At 42.1% G+C, this 22,024-nt stretch overlaps 3 non-coding genes across 3 annotated transcripts; 2 read left to right on the top strand and 1 right to left on the bottom strand.

Moving 5' to 3' along the window:
- The first annotated feature begins 290 nt into the window (after window positions 1-290).
- Window positions 291-363, top strand: Trnav-uac. Its single transcript has one exon. It is a non-coding gene; the product is annotated as a tRNA-Val (tRNA).
- A 60-nt stretch (window positions 364-423) lies between these two features.
- Window positions 424-496, bottom strand: Trnav-uac. Its single transcript has one exon. It is a non-coding gene; the product is annotated as a tRNA-Val (tRNA).
- Window positions 497-2,784: 2,288 nt separating this feature from the next.
- Trnav-uac lies at window positions 2,785-2,857 on the top strand. The gene has a single exon. It is a non-coding gene; the product is annotated as a tRNA-Val (tRNA).
- The last annotated feature ends 19,167 nt before the right edge of the window (window positions 2,858-22,024 follow it).

The raw sequence follows: 22,024 nt of genomic DNA, 5'->3' as shown, positions 1-22,024 counted from the left end.
CGTCGGTCCTCGTGACAGTGTAGGAACTATGTCAACAACAAGATCCTCACTACACTGTTCACGATATACCTGCCGTGAGGCTTAATTACGTAAGACAAACGATCACTAACGTCATCCTCACATACATGCGTACTATAACAATAATATTCTTGTCTTCTGGTTAATTTTTACTTAGAGCGAACTATTTGACGGGAAAAAATTTGATTGTGGGTTAATTTTAAGGATAATGTTCAAGGCTTATATGGTTGATGTCCTTATCCACAATGGCATTAATATTAATATACTAATAAGCTCCCGTAGTGTAGTGGTTATCACGTCTGCTTTACACGCAGAAGGTCCCAGGTTCGAGCCCTGGCGAGAGCAAATTGTTTTACTTTCCTCTTCTTTCTAAACATCACCAGGACAGAAGAAAATAAAATTACTTGCTCTCGCCAGGGCTCGAACCTGGGACCTTCTGCGTGTAAAGCAGACGTGATAACCACTACACTACGGGAGCTCCGTTTTGTTGTTTGTGGTCAGTGAGGTTGTGAAAGAATGACTTTTATAATTACACCTACAGTATGTAGTTGGTAAATGTGATAATGAACGTCCAGAGTTATACCCCAAATAGACCTCAAACCTGGAACACATTGATAACAAGCTAACAATTCCAGGAAAGACCCATAAAAGTGTGATGAAAAACTTATCAAAATTACCCCAACATCCTCCCTGTGCTAACTCAGGTATTCAAGATGGCGTCAAAGATGGCCGTCATTCTTTAGTGTATCATATATATGCAACTAGATATGGTAGAAATATGAACAAAGTGTCCAATCATAGGTTTTCAGACACGAACAATCCCATAAAGCCATTGATTACAGGATAAAAAAAACAAGATGGCTACACTTTGTTTTCATTTACTCGTATTCGCAAGCAAACGTGATACTTGATAACTTATCGAGGGCAAACTTGTTTTTTTATATACATATATATATATATATATATATATATATATATATATATATATATATATATATATATATATATATATATATATATATATATATATATTGCATTGGTATGCAAGAAGCCCATAACGGCAAAGCCTGGAATAGTTTATTCCCATTTCAGCTTTGTATAATCTGCGATGAGAAGCTTAGTTCGACTGATGCCGCAACAATTGGAAAGAAGGTCCGCAGGACAGTTGTGTTGGCTAACATCAAGCGAAATTACGGGCTTCATCAGATGCTGGCAAGAATATCACCAATGAGACTCCATGCTGTTTGTCGTAAGAACTATACACGTTAGAGCACGATAACGGCTACAACAAGAAAGTCATCTGCCAGTGTGATACAGGAGGAAGAGGCACAGGAGGTGTATGGGAGGCACAGCTTGTGTAACTGTGACTTGCTCACCCATAATACGTTCAGTCAAAATACCATCTGCTGAAACAGTTGGCACCTTCAGAGACATTCCTATAAATACATAGTAAACCTGCTGCCCCCAGTCTGCAGGGTGTAGTAATAGGGCGCCTCTAAACTGATGACCCAAAACCACAGAACTTGAGCTGCAGCCACTGCTCTGGAGTCCTTGTGGACTGTTGTGTTCTGGAACTGGCTCCGTGTGTTTCATGGAGTGTGTTTCATGAAAGTGACCACGAGGAGTGACCAGTATGAAAGAACTGGAATAGAAGTCTTCCCTTTCATCAATCTCAACCCCACCAATCCAGGCACTATTTACACAGCACAAACACTATGTGAAAAACATGGTCTGAAAATATGCCCAGTTACATATGACCAGCCACAACACCTACAGGCTGCAGGAGTAATTGCTGCTGTACAAGATCTAGCTGGAGGAATGACACGGTGGTGGTCCCAGTACGCACTACCTCACTGTGTTCCTATCCGTGACGCACTGGAGTAGTTCACACTGCTACCTCGGAGTAGCATAAAGACCTACGTCCAAACACCAGAACAAAGGACAACAGGGGTCATGCCATCTTTGTCCACTGGCTGCACACACACACACCCACCATTTTGTGGATATGACCCAAATTGCCGGGTGTGTCTGTCGACTGGCATAGATGCATCAGTGAACTGTGACGATGCTGTAGAAATTGGTCAAGCAGCGGCATCACAAATGAGTGCCAAGAGGTTTACAGACATCATGAACGTAACGAGACAGAGTGTGTGTGTGTGTGTGTGTGTGTGTGTGGGTGTGTGGGTGTGTTACCAGACCTCGTTTTCCAGGATCACCACCACACCAATCTCATCCTGGTCCGCGATATAGCCAATAAAAAAAGTAACACTAAAATAATAATAATAAAATGACCTTCGTAGTTATAAAACAGTAGAATAATTATATCAAATCCAGTAAGACAAACAAGTTAAAAGTACAAATAAACGTTGTATTATTGTACCTGTTATATTTGGCCGCAGATTTGCACGTTTATATTCGTAGATTTTCTTATTGGTTCGTTCCTCAATCTTGTATGACTATTTTACTGAATAAATGTTGATCTATCTATCGATTTATCTATTGAATAAAAATGTTAGGCATAATTTAGATGATTTTATTGCCTGTGGTGTTTGTGATTTAACTTATTCAATTAGTTAAGTGCATTCTTATATCTTGATTTACGAGAAAAGTTCATCACACGAAAATTTATGATGATACAGTGTAGGGAGTTGGGAGATGACCGGGAGAAGTACTTGCCTCTGAAGACTATGTTAAGTGAACAAACGAGACATAAACTTAAGATAAACAAGAACTAGAGAAACTATCCAACTACCAAACAATAACACAGCTCTCGTAGTGTAGTGGTTATCACGTCTGCTTTACACGCAGAAGGTCCCAGGTTCGAGCCCTGGCGAGAGCAAGTACTGTTCTTTTTGTTTTTTTCCCAATACATTATTTTCGCAGTTGAATGTCTGTGATGATTTGCATTAACGTGTTGTTTAGTTATATGCAATACTCTCATATATGTACAGTCGGGATACACTAATAACACTACTTGTCATCACGTATTATGACTGAACCACAAAATGGGATAAAACTCTCCTTAATACCCAAGATCTTCGGGTACTTACATGCCAAATACTGTCTAGTGTTCAAGACGTTTGACCCCGACTGTACACACACATATATATACACTAATAATAATAATAATAATAATAATGGTTGCCCCTCATGTACGGGGATGGCCGGCCCTAGGGTCACCTAGGTGTCAATTTGTTTAAGGTGTAGAAGCTGTCGCCAACACAACAACCACACCCTGAGTTAACGAATTACATGACCCAGTGTCAAGGAATAATTAAAAAAAAAATGCCCGGACAACTCGCCAACTGCACTGGCTAACCATTACCGCGGAACACGATTCGCAAAACGAATAACATCCAGGTTCCCAAATACTGCTGGGTGGACAGAGGCAAATGGCGTAAAGAAACTTGCCCATAGTTTCATCCTGCCCAGGAATCGAACCCAGGTCCACACACACACGTACATGAAAAACAATAAAGAAGTTTTCGCAGATAAAAGAATAATAGCAACATTCTCCTCTTCCAAATGTTGCCACTTCGTTTCATTTTTTCCAGACATTTGAAACGTTTTATTAAATTCTCACCCTCGAGATGTCAATCACATACGTTATACCACAATATAATCTGACATATTGTGAACAGACTGTATTTCATTATATACCTTAACTGGCTCCTGACAAACGGGGAAAATATGACAAATTTAAAAAAGACAAAAAAATATCCTTATATAGTCATCGAAAGTTATTATTGGTCCTATTTTGATACTGTTCTCAACCTTAATGACCTTGTACTACGTCATTAAACTCCTATACAACAGCTCGTCTGGTCATAGTACATTAATAACCCAGCCACCAGGTAAACGAGTCTTGCCTTAGGTAAACATTAAATTAGCTCAAGTTGTCCTGTTTGGTTCAGGCGCGACGCAGGTAACTTACTGGTGTCTTATGGAGTAATAGAACAAAATCAACAACAAAAATATAAACGTATTTACCTTAATCTGCATATATCATCTCATTAGTGCATGGAATATTCTGAAGAAAAAACAGTGGAATGGGTGAGTGATGTTGACAGGTAAGACGAGACAGTTGATTATTTTGAGGTTATAGATAATATAGAAAAACAAATGACAGTCAATATATAGAAACAAATGACAGTCAATATAGAGAAACAAACGACAGTCAATATATAGAAACAAATGACAGTCAATATATAGAAACAAATGACAGTCAATATATAGAAACAAATGACAGTCAATATATATAAACAAATGACAGTCAATATAGAGAAACAAATGACAGTCAATATAGAGAAACAAATGACAGTCAATATATAGAAACAAATGACAGTCAATATAGAGAAACAAATGACAGTCAATATATATAGAAACAAATGACAGTCAATATAGAGAAACAAATGACAGTCAATATAGAGAAACAAATGACAGTCAATATAGAGAAACAAATGACAGTCAATAAATAGAAACAAATGACAGTCAATATAGAGAAACAAATGACAGTCAATATAGAGAAACAAATGACAGTCAATATAGAGAAACAAATGACAGTCAATAAATAGAAACAAATGACAGTCATATAGAGAAACAAATGACAGTCAATATAGAGAAACAAATGACAGTCAATATAGAGAAACAAATGACATCAATATATAGAAACAAATGACAGTCAATATATAGAAACAAATGACAGTCAATATAAAAACAAATGACAGTCAATATAGAGAAACAAATGACAGTCAATATAGAAACAAATGACAGTCAATATAGAGAAACAAATGACAGTCAATATAGAGAAACAAATGACAGTCAATATATAGAAACAAATGACAGTCAATATATAGAAACAAATGACAGTCAATATATAGAAACAAATGACAGTCAATATAGAGAAACAAATGACAGTCAATATAGAAACAAATGACAGTCAATATAGAGAAACAAATGACAGTCAATATAGAGAAACAAATGACAGTCAATATATAGAAACAAATGACAGTCAATATATAGAAACAAATGACAGTCAATATATAGAAACAAATGACAGACAGTCAATATAGAGAAACAAATGACAGTCAATATAGAGAAACAAATGACAGTCAATATATAGAAACAAATGACAGTCAATATATAGAAACAAATGACAGTCAATATAGAAACAAATGACAGTCAATATAGAAACAAATAGAAACAAATGACAGTCAATATATGAGAAACAAATGACAGTCAATATAGAGAAACAAATGACAGTCAATATAGAAACAAATGACAGTATATAGAAACAAATGACAGTCAATATAGAGAAACAAATGACAGTCAATATAGAGAAACAAATGACAGTCAATATAGAGAAACAAATGACAGTCAATATATAGAAACAAATGACAGTCAATATAGAGAAACAAATGACAGTCAATATATATAGAAACAAATGACAGTCAATATAGAGAAACAAATGACAGTCAATATAGAGAAACAAATGACAGTCAATATAGAGAAACAAATGACAGTCAATAAATAGAAACAAATGACAGTCAATATAGAGAAACAAATGACAGTCAATATAGAGAAACAAATGACAGTCAATATAGAGAAACAAATGACAGTCAATAAATAGAAACAAATGACAGTCAATATAGAGAAACAAATGACAGTCAATATAGAGAAACAAATGACAGTCAATATAGAGAAACAAATGACAGTCAATATATATATAAAGCGTGTTGATCATCAGTAGCACTCGGTGAGAAGTGTTCATAAGAGAATTGAAACAACAACAAAAAATATTCGAATTATTTAGTCAAGATGGTCAAGTATGTGTGGATGTGAAGCTGATGATTTAACCTCCATTGATGTTACTGATACCTCCTCCTGATACTACCTGCTCCTGATATTACCTACCACTGACACTACCTCCCACTGACACCTTTTCATCACCGTAGCTCCCTCCTCCTCCTCCTCACCATCACCACAACCCCTTCTGTCAGCATCACCACCTTTCCACCACCACCATCACCACAACAAACCCTCGTGAGATAGGTAGGAGGAGGAGGATTACAGGTGGGAGAAACGTGTTACAAACATGTTTTGTCGCATCCGTGGCTTAGCAGGGATCACTCTCCCACTTTAGACCCTCTGCTAGGTTAGGTTAGGTTAGGTTAGGTAAAGGTATACAGAAGCAAGAGGTCATATGGGTCACTACCACGATCAAAGGAACACAACGCTCCATGCCTTTACGCCATGACTTAAAAGATGTCTATTGTCTAAGTATTAAGACGTCTGTTTCCACCAATATAAATAGTTCACGGATTTATACGAGTATCGACCACCGGCTATTAGTGACCTTTTATTTTGTTCACTCCTGAGGGACCACGTGTTGTGGGTCCATGTCAACACTCACGGCTTATATAGACACGTTACTAGTGATATATTAATTGTTTACTTGTTTTTCTTTGGTTCTTATATTAAAACAAAATATTTTAGTTGTTTACTTAACTGCTATTTTTTAATTTAATTTTATTCTTAACTTTTTCTAATTTTTGTTTTTAAGTAACTTTTTTCTTAATCTCTGTTTGTTTGTTTGTTTCTCACGATAGTTCACTTCGTTATTGTCCCCTAAAATTACACTTAACCTAACCTAACCTAACCTAATTACACCTCACCTCACTATTATAATTCATTGGACTTGTTATTCATCTCTACAACTCAATTACTAACGGGAATCAGAAGAAAAAAAATATGATACTTCTTATAACCCAAAGTAAAAATACATTACCCATCACCAGCCCATCATTTCCATTCTTCCCATCACCTCACTCATCCCCACATCCACCCCATCATCTCACCCACCCCTACATCCACCCCATCATCTCACCCACCCCTACACCAACCCCATCATCTCACCCACCCCTACACCCACCCCATCATCTCACCCACCCATACACCAACCCCATCATCTCACCCACCCCCTACACCCACCCCATCATCTCACATCCCCCATACATCCACCCCATCATCTCACCACCCATACACCTTGCATATCTCACCCACCCCTACACCCACCCCCCATCATCTCATCCCCCATACATCCACCCCATCATCTCACCCACCTCATCATCTCCACATCCCCCATACATCCACCCCATCATCTCACCCACCCCATCATCTCACCCACCCATCATCTCACCCACCCCATCATCTCACATCCCCCTACACCCACTCCAATCATCTCATCTATAACCCCTCATCACCCCCACCCCACCCACTCACCCATCCTCACTTCATTCAGCATAGAGAATACATACAGTACACCCTCTCACAAAGTCCGAGTCAAACAATAGCTACTCCCATCCAACTCGTATACATATTTTGTGTAATATTTCTAAAAGCACTGCATATGAATGACTAACCCCAAAGCAGTAAAAAAAAAATAAAAAAAAATAAGTAAAAGAAGTCTCTCTGCATTGTGACGTTCTGTTGTTTCTATAAGGGACTGTAAAATCCTTCTGTACTTCCCTGAACCTATTAGGAAGAGGAGTTGAGTCTCATTTTAGAGGTTTTTACTCTTTTAATTCGTCTGCTTGATATAGGATAAAGAGATGTTAGGTATTTGGTTTGTATGTTGTTGAGATTAGTCGAGTTTGTCTTTCTTGTTAACGTCTCCCAAAATACTTCGTGTTATGACCTCCAGGCCTTTATTCCTTTCAGTTCCTTAAAAACTCGTAAATATTTAAATCTCTCTCTCTCTCTCTCTCTCTCTCTCTCTCTCTCTCTCTCTCTCTCTCCTCCCCACGCCCCTCCCTCAACATTGTCTAATCGTCACTTGTCAACTACGCCTCCTTTGCTCCCTGTTATGGGAATCTAAACCACTTAATCATCTAATTTAGCGGTGGCCTCCTTTAGCTAATTACTTAATCTGTCCATGTCACTCCTCTCTTCTCCCTCCCCCTCCCAGAATAACACGTAGTTATTGTGAAGGATATGGGTGTATTCTGAGGACGGAGAGGGAGGAAGAGGAAATGGAAAGAGGAGGAGGGAAGGAGGGAGGAAGGAAACGGAAAGAGGAAAGGAGCTGGGAAGTGGTGAAAAGATAAGGAAGGAGAGAACGAAGTTAAGAGTGTGGAGAGAAGATGAGGAAGGAAGGAGTAAGGAAATAGAGGCAATAAAATAAACAATAGTACTCTTGCAGGGGGATGTAGGGATCCCCCCCCCTCCTTGGCGTCCTCCTCTGCTGTAATGGTTAATGGAGAAAAAAATAAAACCATTGAATTAAGCTGTGGAGCCCAATGGAGATGACTCCCCCAAAAAAAAAAAAAATGGCTGTACAGAGAAAAAGAAAATCGATTTTTTTTATTATCAGACGAGTGAAAATATACAGTGGGTTGCTGCTTATTGTATGTATGTATGTATGTATGTAACAGACAGGGGCAATCATCAGTGCAATATTGATTAGTTTGTTAATATAAAAAAGTTTGCAACATTTTCAACCCATGTTTACTTTTCGTGTGTTTGCTGGGATAGGTGGAGAATAAGATATTACCTTCATCAGATATTTTATGGAGGTCTGGGTCTGAGAGGAGCGCATGGGGGGTTGGTCTTAGTAGGTCTGGGTGTCTTTCAGTTCTACCTCTGGTTATTCCGGAACTAGAAATTATTATTCTCAATGAAGTGATTAACTGATTTATAAACAAATATAGCACAGCAGTAAGTGTTAATATACTCAAATTTTAACATTTTCAGACTAGCATTTCGTTTATGTGATCAATTTTTCAAGTAGGTCATTGTCCACGCAAGTCTCTTCTGGCATTGACAGTAAATCAAGTGTTTGTAAACAAGATCATAATAGACTTCTGTTATTACTGCAAGCGTGAGTGACTTATGAGTGTGATAGAGGATACAGCACTGTTTATTGATTTTGGGTTGTGCTGTATGTGGTTTCTCCAGTTCAGTTTCTCATCAAAAATAACTCCAAGGAAATTAATATTTTGTTCACGTTTGAGGACTGCATTACCAAGGTACAGGAGGTCCAGATCTGGGGGTCTGATTTTTTCTTCTGTGAAAGATTGTGGAGTGGGTTCAGTCGAGGTTTAGGGTCACGTTATTACCCAGTTCCTGACTTTAGTCAATTCCCTGTTCATGGTTCTCATCAAGGAATGAAGATCCGAGTGGCTGGTACAACATGCTCTCGGAGTGGGTTCAGTCGAGGTTTAGGGTCACGTTATTACCCAGTTCCTGACTTTAGTCAATTCCCTGTTCATGGTTCTCATCAAGGAATGAAGATCCGAGTGGCTGGTACAACATGCTCTCGCTATATTTTCTTTCCGACCAATATGTTAATTTATCTGTGCCTCTCTCTCTCTCTCTCTCTCTCTCTCTCTCTCTCTCTCATCCACAGTTTCAAACCCCCACCTACACTAACTCTGAAATATATATTTAAATATATTTAGACTGGGACCCTATCACCAGAGACAGACTCGAGGGAGGATTTGGTGGTGGTGGCGTCTGAGTAATCCGCCAGCTTCAGGGATTACCGGGATTACACCAACACACCTCAGCCTCTACCTCGCCTGCGACCAGATGTTCAAGACTTATCCCAGCGTTTCAGCCTTCGTCACACGCAAGACTGAATTTATATCCATTTACGGCTGCTTTTCTTCCTGCTTTTGAGGGCGGGGGTGGGGAGTGGAAGGGGGGGGGGGTTCTAGTTACAAAAATTACCCATAGTTGAAATACAAATAAAGGAATAACAACCCTATAATATTACCCATTATGAACTATATTCGCACATCTCCCTGAGTGACATATTATTAGGTAGTTGTTGTTGTTGTTGACACATATATAAAGTACAGTTTGTTACGGGTATAAGATAAGATACTCAGGTACAACACACAGTAGGTAGGTAACTCCTCAGGTGTTTTAATAACGGAGTATAAAAAGTTGGTGTCTTAATGGAGATGAATTAAATTGTATCTAAATAATTAACATGATGACTTAACCCTTTTACCATGATGGCTTAACCCCTTTAGCATGATGACTTGACCCCTTTAGCATGATGACTTGACCCCTTTAGCACGATGACTTAACCCCTTTAGCATGATGACTTGACCCCTTTAGCACGATGCCTTAACCCCTTTAGCATGATGACAACCCCTTTAGCACGATGACTTAACCCCTTTAGCATGATGACAACCCCTTTAGAACGATGACTTAACCCCTTTAGCATCGATGACTTAAATCACCGGGTTGTAAGGACTAAGTACTGACCTATAGGTCCCTAGACACACTGTAACATCATCTTCATCCGTATAATAATAGTTGCCCCTCATAACCGAGGCTGGCCGGCCCGAGAGTCACCTACGCGAGGATTGGTTTAAGGTGCAGAAGCTGTCGCCAACACAACAACCACACACTGAGTTAACGAGCTGTATGACCCAATGTCTAGGTGACCGGACAATTCCCCAACTGCACTGGCTAACCATTACCCTAGACTAGAACACGATCCGTAAATCGATTAACATCCAGACTCTCAATTACTGCTGGGTAGACAGTGACGTAAAGAAACTTGTACACACACACACACACACACACACACACACACACACACACACACACACAGAGGGAGACGACAACTAATCTAAGCTACATACGTCGTGGAGTCGGCTGAGTGTTGTTCCACCTACTCCAACTCACTACCTCATTAATTTACTCCCTCTACGTGTCGCTGCCTCTACTCCATCTACTCATTCAACCAAGATTCATTATGGGGGGTTGTATCAGGGATTACAAGTGGGTGTGATAATGTTCTTTTAAACCTTTGAGTGTGTGTGAGCCCAGAGTGTGTTTGAGCCTAGAGTGTGTGTGAGCCCAGAGTGTGTGTGAGCCCAGAGTGTGTGTGTGAGCCCAGAGTGTGTGTGAGCCCAGAGTGTGTTTGAGCCCAGAGTGTGTGTGAGCCCAGAGTGTGTGTGAGCCCAGAGTGTGTGTGAGCCCAGAGTGTGTTTGAGCCCAGAGTGTGTGTGAGCCCAGAGTGTGTTTAAAGTATATCCATAAGTATACAAATCTTTTATACCAAACTACTACTTATCTCACCACTACGTTACATCATTCACTCATCTTCACTACAGTCAAAAGGTATCAAGACTTATCATCCTATTCTCAGAGATTAGTTCATTAAAACTTTCCCCACTACACTGTGTAAGTTAATACCTAAGATTTATTTCCTTTAACCCCCACTTAATTGTATATCAACACACCTGAGAAATAACTATCATCACCGCCAACAATACCACCATCACCACCATCACCACCATCACCCACACCATAGCAAAGATAATACCAATAACAAACACGCACCTGCATACCACAAGACGCTGCCCAAATCTTCAAACCCCACCCACCCACCCACCCATCTACTTCCTCCTCCACCCTTGAGCGCATCATCCTCGAGGCTGATAAGCTTAATCTACCTCATCTACTTCGGGCCGGGACTCAAGAAGGGCCATGGTTAATCTAATATCTACGCTGATTAATTGTTGACAGGTAGAGACAGGTGGTGCTAGGAGGGAGGCCTTATGTGACTCTACGGTGGGTAGGGTGGGGTGGGTGGGTGAGTGGGTGGGTGGGTGGGTGAGTGGGTGGTGGGTGGGTGAGTGGGTGGTGGGTGGAAGAAGTAAGAGATGATGAAAGAAGTACCAGAAAAAAAAAGATAAAATTTCACTAATAAAGATTTTTAAGCTTAATATTGGCTCTGACAAGTTAAGCTTAATAAGAATCCATAGCCCAAACTTTATTACGGCACGAATTAAGCTTAATAAGACTCCATAGCCTAAACCTTAAGCTTAATAAGACTCCATAGCCTAAACCTTAAGCTTAATAAGACTCCATAGCCTAAACCTTAAGCTTAATAAGACTCCATAGCTTAAACTATATTACGGCACAAGTTAAGCTTAATAAGACTCCATAGCCCAAACCTTAAGCTTAATAAGACTCCATAGCCTAAACCTTATTACGACTCAAGTTAATCTTAAGACTCCATAGCCTAAACCACCTTATTACTGAAGAAGACGTAGTTCAACTTTGATCAGTTTGGCAATTAAACTTGGTTACTGGAGACGAGAAGGGCGCCGAGGAGGAAGGGAACTTTTGACCTTGATGGATGGAAGTTTATTATATAGATGAGGGGAGGGATAGAGTGAGAGGGAACTTACTGCTGATGAAATTGGAACTTTTTTCTTTAAGTTTTAGTTTTGATTTTTTTTTTATTAAAGGAGTTTGTAGGCAAGAGAGAGGGAGGGAGGGGGTGAGGAGGGATTAGGCCTGGAGTGGTAAAGAAAGGGGAGAGGGTGGGAGGAGAGGGGAAGGAGAGGGGAGAGATTTAGGGCTTTGAGAATTTGTTCTGGTGAACTTGAGTATTTAATATTCCCTCCACCAGCAAGGAGGGGAGGGGGGTGAGGGGTGGGGAGATAAGGGGTGGGGAGGTAAGGTGAGGGATAAGGGGGTGGGGGTGGGGGTGAGGGATAAGGGGTGGGGAGGGGAGGGGGGGAGGGAGGGGGTGGGAGGTGACGGGGTGGGGGAGGTGATGGGGGTGGAGGTGACGGGGTGGGAGGTGACGGGGTGGGGGAGGAGGTGGGGATGACGGGGGTGGGGGGGGTGGGGAGGAGGTGGGAGGTGACGGGGGTGGGGAGGTGACGGGGGTGAGGGAGGAGAGGATGGTGGAGAGATGGTAATCTTAAAGCATTAACTGATATCTTAGTGGATAAACTTAAAAACTACATCATCGAGAAATTTTACATTCCCTATCTTTCAAAATTAACTTCGCAAACTTAATATAGACAAATTTATTTCCTAATTTTTTAATGTAATATTTCTCAGCACTTAGAACTGAAGGAAACAAACAATTGGTGTTAGTTAAGAAGATAAACTATACGTGTGTGTGTGTGTGTCCACTTTTGAGTACTGAGAGAGGCGTAACCCACCAGACTGTCGAAACCCGAGAACTTCATTAGGGAAGAAGTGGAAGTGGGCGGAGGTCTCTGATAACATTATTAGGACACCTTCTGGACAGAGTTGGCTGGACACGAAAAGAGGGCGGGATTCCCTTAAATATTTCCCTGATAGGCTATGGGTTAAGGCCCCCCTTCCGCCCTCACCCCTTCCTCATGGCCACCTACAGGAGGAGGAGGAGGAAATAACCATGAAATTATTTTTACTATGAACAAAAGAATAAGAAGTTGTTCAATGATGTTTATTCTAATATAATTCAATCACCTGAGAACTCTTATAACAACATCAAGTCGGACTACCTGAAGACTCGTCACCGCAGCTTATTTCACCTGAAGATTAACCACCCTAACATTCCCTGAGGGGGTTAGGTTAATCTTCAGGTGAAATAAGCTGGGAAAGACGAATTTACAGGTGACCCCCTAAGTTTAATTAACAAATTCTCAGGATCACACTAATACGCTTTGGAAAACTTAGAATGAAGAACAAAAACACGAGTGAACATTATCCTGATGTTCTTATGTGGATGGTTAACTTTCCTCACAACACAAAGAGATAATCATACTGTAAACTTTATCCCTAAGCAGAGGCCAACAGATCCGTGTGAGTGAGTGAGTGTCCTGCCACGTCAACATACCCTCCACTACTTCATCTCGCCGACTACTTCTTCAGCCTCCCTCAGATCCTAGTTACTACCATCTCTTGACTCTCCTTCTCTCACTTAACCTAACCTACATCCTGAATCACTTTATCTTGATTTCTCTCACTCCTATGATTTACTCTTGTTGTTTATGGTGGTGGTCGTATTGTTGTTGTAGGGATAATTCTTTTACATCCATGACCTCCAGCATCACAACCACCATCATCACCATCACCTACACCATAAATTCCCTCAGGCCAATACGACTATGACTACACCAACAACAAACCATACATAGCTTCCATTCTCCTCCCCAACTCTCCATAATACTTCTCTCTTCCCCAACCCTCCATACCATCCCAACTAATTACCCCCCCCCCCAAACCCGAACATAGGAGGTTCGGAATCCATTCAATTCGACTCCAAATAAACGATTGGTTGACAGAAATATTTCCTAGTTAAGATTTTTTTTTAAAGGGGAAAGATTTACTGGTGATTAGTTGATTGGCTGGAAGAGGAAGATTGGCTGATTCCCGTCCCCTCCCTCCGTCCCTAGTGACCCAAATGACAGTAGAGGAATGTTAATGAGTAGGAGGAGGAGGATGGAGAGGAAGAAGGACAAGGAGGAGGAACAAGAAGGGGGAGAAATAGAGGACGGAGAGGAAAAGGAGGTAGAGAAAGGACTATAAAGGAGGAGAAAGGAAAAGGAGCAGGAAAATGAGGGATAATAGAGAAAGAGGGGAAAAGAATTGAATTGAAACAGTGAATTAAATTGAATTGAATTGAAGGGCAAGAGAAGGGGAGAAAAGGAAGATGGAAAGGAGAAGAAAGGGAAAGAGACAATATAGTAGTAATAAAGGCAGAGGGAAGGAAGATGACTTACCTGATCACCCTAAAAACTTTCCCCTCATTGCCCTCTCTCTCTCTCTTCTCCTCACTTACCCCATCTCGTCCCATATCTTTACTCTCCCACATCCCCCACCTTCACCTTCAATCTCCCCCCACTCTCCCTCACCTCGACTGACCTCACTCTCCCTCACCTCCCCCTCCCCTCACCCTCCCCTCACTCTCCCCTCACCAGTCTCCCCCATATAATATAATATGGTTCTCTGCCTCTCACCCTCTGGGCCAGTGACCTTCAGCTATACCACACAAGCTTACCAATTACATTTGCTATTAGCTTGAGGAGGAGATTGTGGTGGAACGTGGAGGAGGAGGTGGAACATGGAGGAGGAGGAGGAGGTGGAACATGGAGGAGGAGGAGGTGGAACGTGGAGAAAGAGGTGGTGGAGAAAGTAGTAGTGATAGTGGAACATTGAGGAGGATGCGGCAGAGTAAGTGTAGTTGGAAAGAAGAAGTGGAGCGTAGAGGAACGAGATGGAAAATGGAGGTAAGGAATAGAGGCGTAAAAGGAGGAGGAAAAGAGGAGAGGAGAGGAGAAGAGAGAGGAGGAGAGGGAGGCAGCAGGTGGTGTGAGCCTACAACACTACACAAATTTGATTCCCTTCTTCACCACCAGCCATAGTGGAGGGTCACCACCACCCTCTGTCCCGACCACACAACACGGAAGTAGGAGAAAGTGAGGAGAGCAGAGGAGAAGATGGGAAGATTAGAAAAGAAGAGAAGACAAACGAGAAGAAGAGAGATGATAAAGGAGAGAAGAGAGATAATAAACGAGAAGAGAAGAAAAAGGAGAAAAAGTAAGGGGAAAAAGGAGGAGGAGAAAGAGAAGACTAAGAAGGATTTAAAGAAAAGGAGAAGATATAAATATGACAAAAATACGAAGGAAAATAATAAATAAATAAAAGACCTAGAAGAAAGAGCCAAAAAAGAAATAACCAATATAAAAAAAAAGATGAAAACACTATATATGTGTTAACTATTCCACATCCACAACCTCTCTATTCCACCCATCCCATAATTTTTCCATTTTCATCTATCCTTTCCTCAAACCCTCCCTCTTTGCTTTCTGTCATCTTTCCATCCGTCAATCTCTCTTTGATAATGTTAACACGTAGTTCTGTCAATTTTAGTTTCTCCGTCAATTATGATACACTCGTCCCGTCCAAAAAAGTATCTTTACGATTTTATGCGAGACAATACGACACAACAGACGAAGGATTTTGACAACCCTACCGAGACAACAGAGGTCACAGTGTTCATTTTGAAATTCATCGATCACCCCAAGTACAGATAGTTTTTTTGGGGGGGGCATATGTGTGTGTGTGTGTGTGTGTGTGTGTGTGTGTGTGTGTGTGTTTTAATATTGTGTCCCTCTAATAAACTGGGACTAAAGATTTATTTTCAATTATAGATTTTCTTCCTATCGTCGATTTCTCATCCCAAATCATTTAGGATAGTTGGATGGGGGGGGTTGGGGAGGGGTGTTGGGGGGAGGGGAGGTGGTTGGAGGGGGGTGGTTGGGGGGAGGGGGGGTGTTCGGGGAGGGGGGGGTGTTGGGGAGGGGTGGTGGGGAGGGGGGTGGGGAGGGGTGTGGGGAGGGGGTGTGTTGGGGAGGGGGTGTTGGGGAGGGAGGGGGTGTTGGGGAGGGGGGGGTGGGGGGGGAGGTGGGGGTGTGTTGGGGGAGGGGGTGTGGGGAGAGGGGTGTTGGGAGGGAGGTGTTGAGGAGGGGGGGTGTGTTGAGGAGCGGGGTGTGTTGGGGAGGGGGTGTGTTGGGGAGGGGGGGTGTGTTGGGAGGGGTGTGTTGGGAGGGGTGTTGGGGAGGGTGTGTGTTGGAGGGAGGTGTTGAGGGGTGCTGGGGTGCTGGAGGGTGGCTGGGGAGGGGTGCTGGAGGTTGCTGGGGAGGGGTGCTGAGGCTGGGGAGGGGGTGCTGGAGGTTGCTGGGAGGGTGCTGAAGGTTGCTGGGGAGGGGTGCTGGAAGGTTGCTGGGGGAGGGGTGCTGGAGGGTTGCTGGGAAGGGGTGCTGAGGTTTGGGGGGGAGCTGGGGAGGGGGGGCTGAGGTTGCTGGGGAGGTGCTGAGTGTTGCCGGGGAGGGGTGCTGGAGGGCCAGAGGGGTTGGAGGTGGCCCCATACCTACAGCAGTGTTACATAACCTCCACCAGCCTAGCAATACACAGGTGACCATGGCAGTTAATTGAATCTCTGGTGGACAGGTGAACACAGGTAGTGATGACGTAGCAGTGTATACACGAAGGGGAGGAGGTGTGTGTGTGTGTGTGTGTGTGTGTGTGTGTGTGTGTGTGTGTGTGTGTGTGTGTGTGTGTGTGTGTGTGTTTAAATCCGTGTATAATTATGAGTTGAGAAAATATATGTATTTTGTGTATCGGTGTGTGTGTGTATTTCCGGATCATAACACATGATAAACTCTCTCTCTCTCTGTGAACGTCTCCACACCTGGCGACACCATCACACACTTTTTATCCCCACCTTCACCTCACTGGAAGAACCTGTAAATACTTTCTTCAGGTTAATTATGTAAACTCAAATCCCTTAATAAATTTACAAACAATCAGTACAATATAAATCTCTCTGTTTGGCCTCATCGTCTCTCCTTCCCTCCTATTCGTCTACCACTTCTCCCTCCCTTTCCTCCTCCTCTACTCTTTCCCTATCCCTCTTCGTTTCTTCTATCCCTTCCATTTTCCTTGTCTTCCCTCCTCCCATTCCTGATACGTCCTTCTCTTCACCTTCTGTATTCTCTTTCCTTATTCTTCCTCTCCTTCCCCGTATGTCCTTCTACTCCTTCGACCTAAGCCAACTACTCCCGTCCCTGGTGCCGCCGACTCTAATGAATATCCTAAGAGCAGCGTCCCTGTACTCTTGTCTAGGTCTTCCTCCTACTGCTACTATGGCAACCAAAGTAAGGTGTTCCTTCGTTTTCTCCCCATCTCATTCCTCTCAATACTTCAACCCTTTCTCCCATTTTTATCTCTCCACCTTTCTTCCTCCCACATCCCTTCGTTATCTACACCTCATCTTTTCGGAGAGAGAGAGAGAGAGAGAGAGAGAGAGAGAGAGAGAGAGAGAGAGAGAGAGAGAGAGGGGTGTGTGCACTGAGGGAGCGGCACACAAGAGTGAGGACCCTAGGAGGGGCCACGAGGTAAACATCGCCAGAAGGGAGAGGAGAGAGAAGGAGGGAAGGAGAGAGGGGAGAGGGAGAGGAGAGAGAGAGAGAGAGAGAGAGAGAGAGAGAGAGAGAGAGAGAGAGAGAGGTCATACACTCACCAACTCTAGGGTGTATTTTTAGATTTTGTGGCTGTGTAATGTATACCTACACAGAGGGGGAGGGGATGCAGGGGGGAGGGAGGGGATGCAGGGGGGGAGGGAGGGATGGGGTGGGAGGAGTTGCAGGAGGGGGAGGAGATGCAGGAGGGAAGGCAGGGGATGGGGAGAGGGATGCAGGGGATTTGGGGAGGTTTTTTTGGGGGGTGTTGCTTAAAGGATTTTTATGTGGCGGTTTTTTTCGTGCTTTTTTTTTTTTTCTTGTGTCATCTTTAAGTATTTTTATGGGGTTTTCTTAAGTGTTTTTTTTTTCATTAGATGTCATAAAAGCTTACTTACAACCTCTGTGTTTTTCAGGAGTTGTTTAATGTTTGTTGATGGAAAAACATGTACAAGTTTTTTGTTTTGTTTTTTAACAGACGGTATAAACTGTTGACAGTGTGTGTGTGTGTGAGGAGGGGTGAGGGTGAAGGGGGATGTAGTTACGGTAGAGATGGGAGGTAGTTGAAGGTGATGGGAGGTAGTTGAAGGTGATGGGAGGTAGTTTAGGGTGATGAGATGAGTGGCGCTATGAGAGGTATATTTATATATTTGAGGCAACGGCGACGGTAATGGCGCCCCCAAAACCGACAAAGGTCGCAGATATTGACTATGCGGCAACAGTCACTGAATGCCGCATAGATCTGCGGCTCAACTAACTCAACACAGCTAGGATAGCTACTTATGTATTAGGATATTTAATTTTAAGGTAATAAAATGGCGGCGAAGGTGTGTTATTGGGGGAGGCTGGAGGCCACGAAAAAAAAAAGTAGTAGTTGTAGTGGTAGTAAGAGTATTAGTTGTAAATTTATAAGTATCCTAATATGTCAAAATTTACTACAACCATCACTACAACAACCAGTATTATCACAACCACCACCATCACTACAACAACCAGTATTATCACAACCACCACCATCACTACAACAACCAGTATTATCACAACCACCACCATCACTACAACAACCAGTATTATCACAACCACCACCATCACTACAACAACCAGTATTATCACAACCACCACCATCACTACAACAACCAGTATTATCACAACCACCACCATCACTACAACAACCAGTATTATCACACACACCAACATATTATCAAACAATCACTACAACAACCAGTATTATCACAACCACCACCATCACTACAACAACCAGTATTATCACAACCACCACCATCACTACAACAACCAGTATTATCACAACCACCACCATCACTACAACAACCAGTATTATCACAACCACCACCATCACTACAACAACCAGTATTATCACAACCACCACCATCACTACAACAACCAGTATTATCACAACCACCACCATCACTACAACAACCAGTATTATCACAACCACCACCATCACTACAACAACCAGTATTATCACAACCACCACCATCACTACAACAACCAGTATTATCACAACCACCACCATCACTACAACAACCAGTATTATCACAACCACCACCATCACTACAACAACCAGTATTATCACAACCACCACCATCACTACAACAACCAGTATTATCACAACCACCACCATCACTACAACAACCAGTATTATCACAACCACCACCATCACTACAACAACCAGTATTATCACAACCACCACCATCACTACAACAACCAGTATTATCACAACCACCACCATCACTACAACAACCAGTATTATCAACCACCACCATCACTACAACAACCAGTTATCACAACCACCACCATCACTACAACAACCAGTATCACAACCACCACCATCACTACAACAAAGTATTATCACACCACCACCATCACCAACAACCAGTATTATCTACCAGTATTATCACAACCACCACCATCACTACAACAACCAGTATTATCACAACCACCACCATCACTACAACAACCAGTATTATCACAACCACCACCATCACTACAACAACCAGTATTATCACAACCACCACCATCACAAAAAACAGCCATCATATACAGAACTTCCTCGTCCCACTTATGGGTGACAGACGAAGGGAAGGGGAGGAAGGGGATGAAAATGCCCCTCCCCTCCACCTCCACTCCACCCCTACCCCCTTTACTTACATCAACGGTACCTTAACACAATTAAGACCATTAAATAAAGTATGGTAAGTCTTGTTCTTATTGTGTGGAGGAGAGAGAGAGAGAGAGAGAGAGAGAGAGAGAGAGAGAGAGAGAGAGAGAGAGAGAGAGAGAGAGAGACGATTTACTTAGTCAGAACACAGAACATTAAAGATTATTCACTTTTATCTTTTAAGAGTTTATACACAGCTCACCATTCTGTGACGTGAATGTTTGTTTACTTACCAATTGTTGACGTCATTAGGCCCAGCTGGCGCGAGAGGCTCCAGCAGGTGCCAGAGTAAGTGGTAGACTGGTGGTGACCCGGAGTTAATATTTGGTCATATTCTGATTGGTGTGTGTGTGTGTGTGTGTGTGTGTGTGTGTGTGTGTGTGTGTGTGTGTTCTTTTTTTCCTATGATGCAAACTACTAAGTGACTGATATATGCTGTCTATAAAACGAACATATAGAAACAGACAGATAGACAAGAGACAGTGAAAAAAAAAATGAAAAAAATAAAAACATTATATTCTGTGATTATCTAATTAATTTGGTCCTGTTTCCCCTACGAATAAAAATAAACAAGGAAATAAACGGAAAATACAGGAAATAAAAAATAAAAAAAATCCACATTCGTCCATTTGTGTGATCGGCAGCGAGGAAACTTTTAGGCTTCTTTCCCCTACGATTGAAAATAGTCGTAAAAACTAATCTCGTGGGAGTGTTATCTATAGGACACCACAGAGGCTAGGGGTGTGGTGTGGTCTCTCTCTCTCTCTCTCTCTCTCTCTCTCTCTCTCTCTCTCTCTCTCTCTCTCTCTCTCTCTCATCCAGAAGACACTGACCTGCCTGACCTCTCTTGAACCGAAGAACAAGACTTGAATAGTATTGACTCCTTGCCTTCTTCAGTTCTCTTACTGTAGTACCTGAAGGGGAGGTTCTTCGTCTCTTTTTAATTACTTCCTGCCAGTCTCAATTGCTTTCTCTGTGTTGTATTGTGTGTGTGTGTTGTATTGTGTGTGTGTGTTGTATTGTGTGTGTGTGTTGTATTGTGTGTGTGTGTTGTATTGTGTGTGTGTGTTGTATTGTGTGTGTGTGTATTGTGTGCGTGTGTGTATTGTGTGTGTGTGTGTGTGTGTGTGTTGTATTGTGTGCGTGTGTTGTATTGTGTGTGTGTTGTATTGTGTGCGTGTGTTGTATTGTGTGTGTATGTGTTGTATTGTGTGTGTGTTGTATTGTGTGTGTGTGTTGTATTGTGTGTGTGTGTTGTATTGTGTGTGTGTTGTATTGTGTGTGTGTGTTGTATTGTGTGTGTGTGTGTATTGTGTGTGTGTGTATTGTGTGTGTGTGTTGTATTGTGTGTGTGTGTATTGTGTGCGTGTGTTGTATTGTGTGTGTGTGTTGTATTGTGTGTGTGTGTTGTATTGTGTGTGTGTGTGTTGTATTGTGTGTGTGTGTTGTATTGTGTGTGTGTTGTATTGTGTGTGTATGATTTTTGTACGCGTACGAATCCAGAGATCATCAGGGTCATCGCCCCAGAGGTCAAGGTCACATCATCCCCATGTTTAAAGATCCTGACCTTTTTCCCTAACGTTAAAAACTGGTCACTATATTTTGATGAAACTTGTTGGGTGGGTTGGATACTGACCAAGGTTCTTTACTACTTATTTTTTGAGGGGGGGAACATAGGTCAAAGGTCATGGGAAAAGGTTAAAATTCCGTTGCGAATGATAGAAGGTCGCAGAGGAAACATGAATAACAGTGAGGAAGAATGAAGGAGAGAAGCGAGGAAATTGTGAGGAAGAATGAAGGAAAGGAGAGTGGAGAATGTGAGGAAGAATGAAGGAGAGAAGAGAAGAAAATGTGCGGAAGAAAGAAGGATATTTAAAAAAAAGGAAGAGGCAGAGAATGATGATTTAGGGAAAAGGGGATAATGAAAGAAAAAGGGCGAGGATAAAATTGAGGGGAGAAGGAATAAGGGAGGGTAGAGGGGGAGTGAAGGTTGAGAATGGAGTGTGTGGGTGTGTGTGTGTGTGTGTGTCTACTGCACATACCCATGGTCACACAG

This window comes from Homarus americanus, unplaced genomic scaffold, assembly GCF_018991925.1.
Source record: "Homarus americanus isolate GMGI-L3 unplaced genomic scaffold, GMGI_Hamer_2.0 scaffold42700, whole genome shotgun sequence".
Classification (NCBI taxonomy): domain Eukaryota; kingdom Metazoa; phylum Arthropoda; class Malacostraca; order Decapoda; family Nephropidae; genus Homarus; species Homarus americanus.
This window is presented reverse-complemented; position numbering and strand designations above follow the sequence as displayed.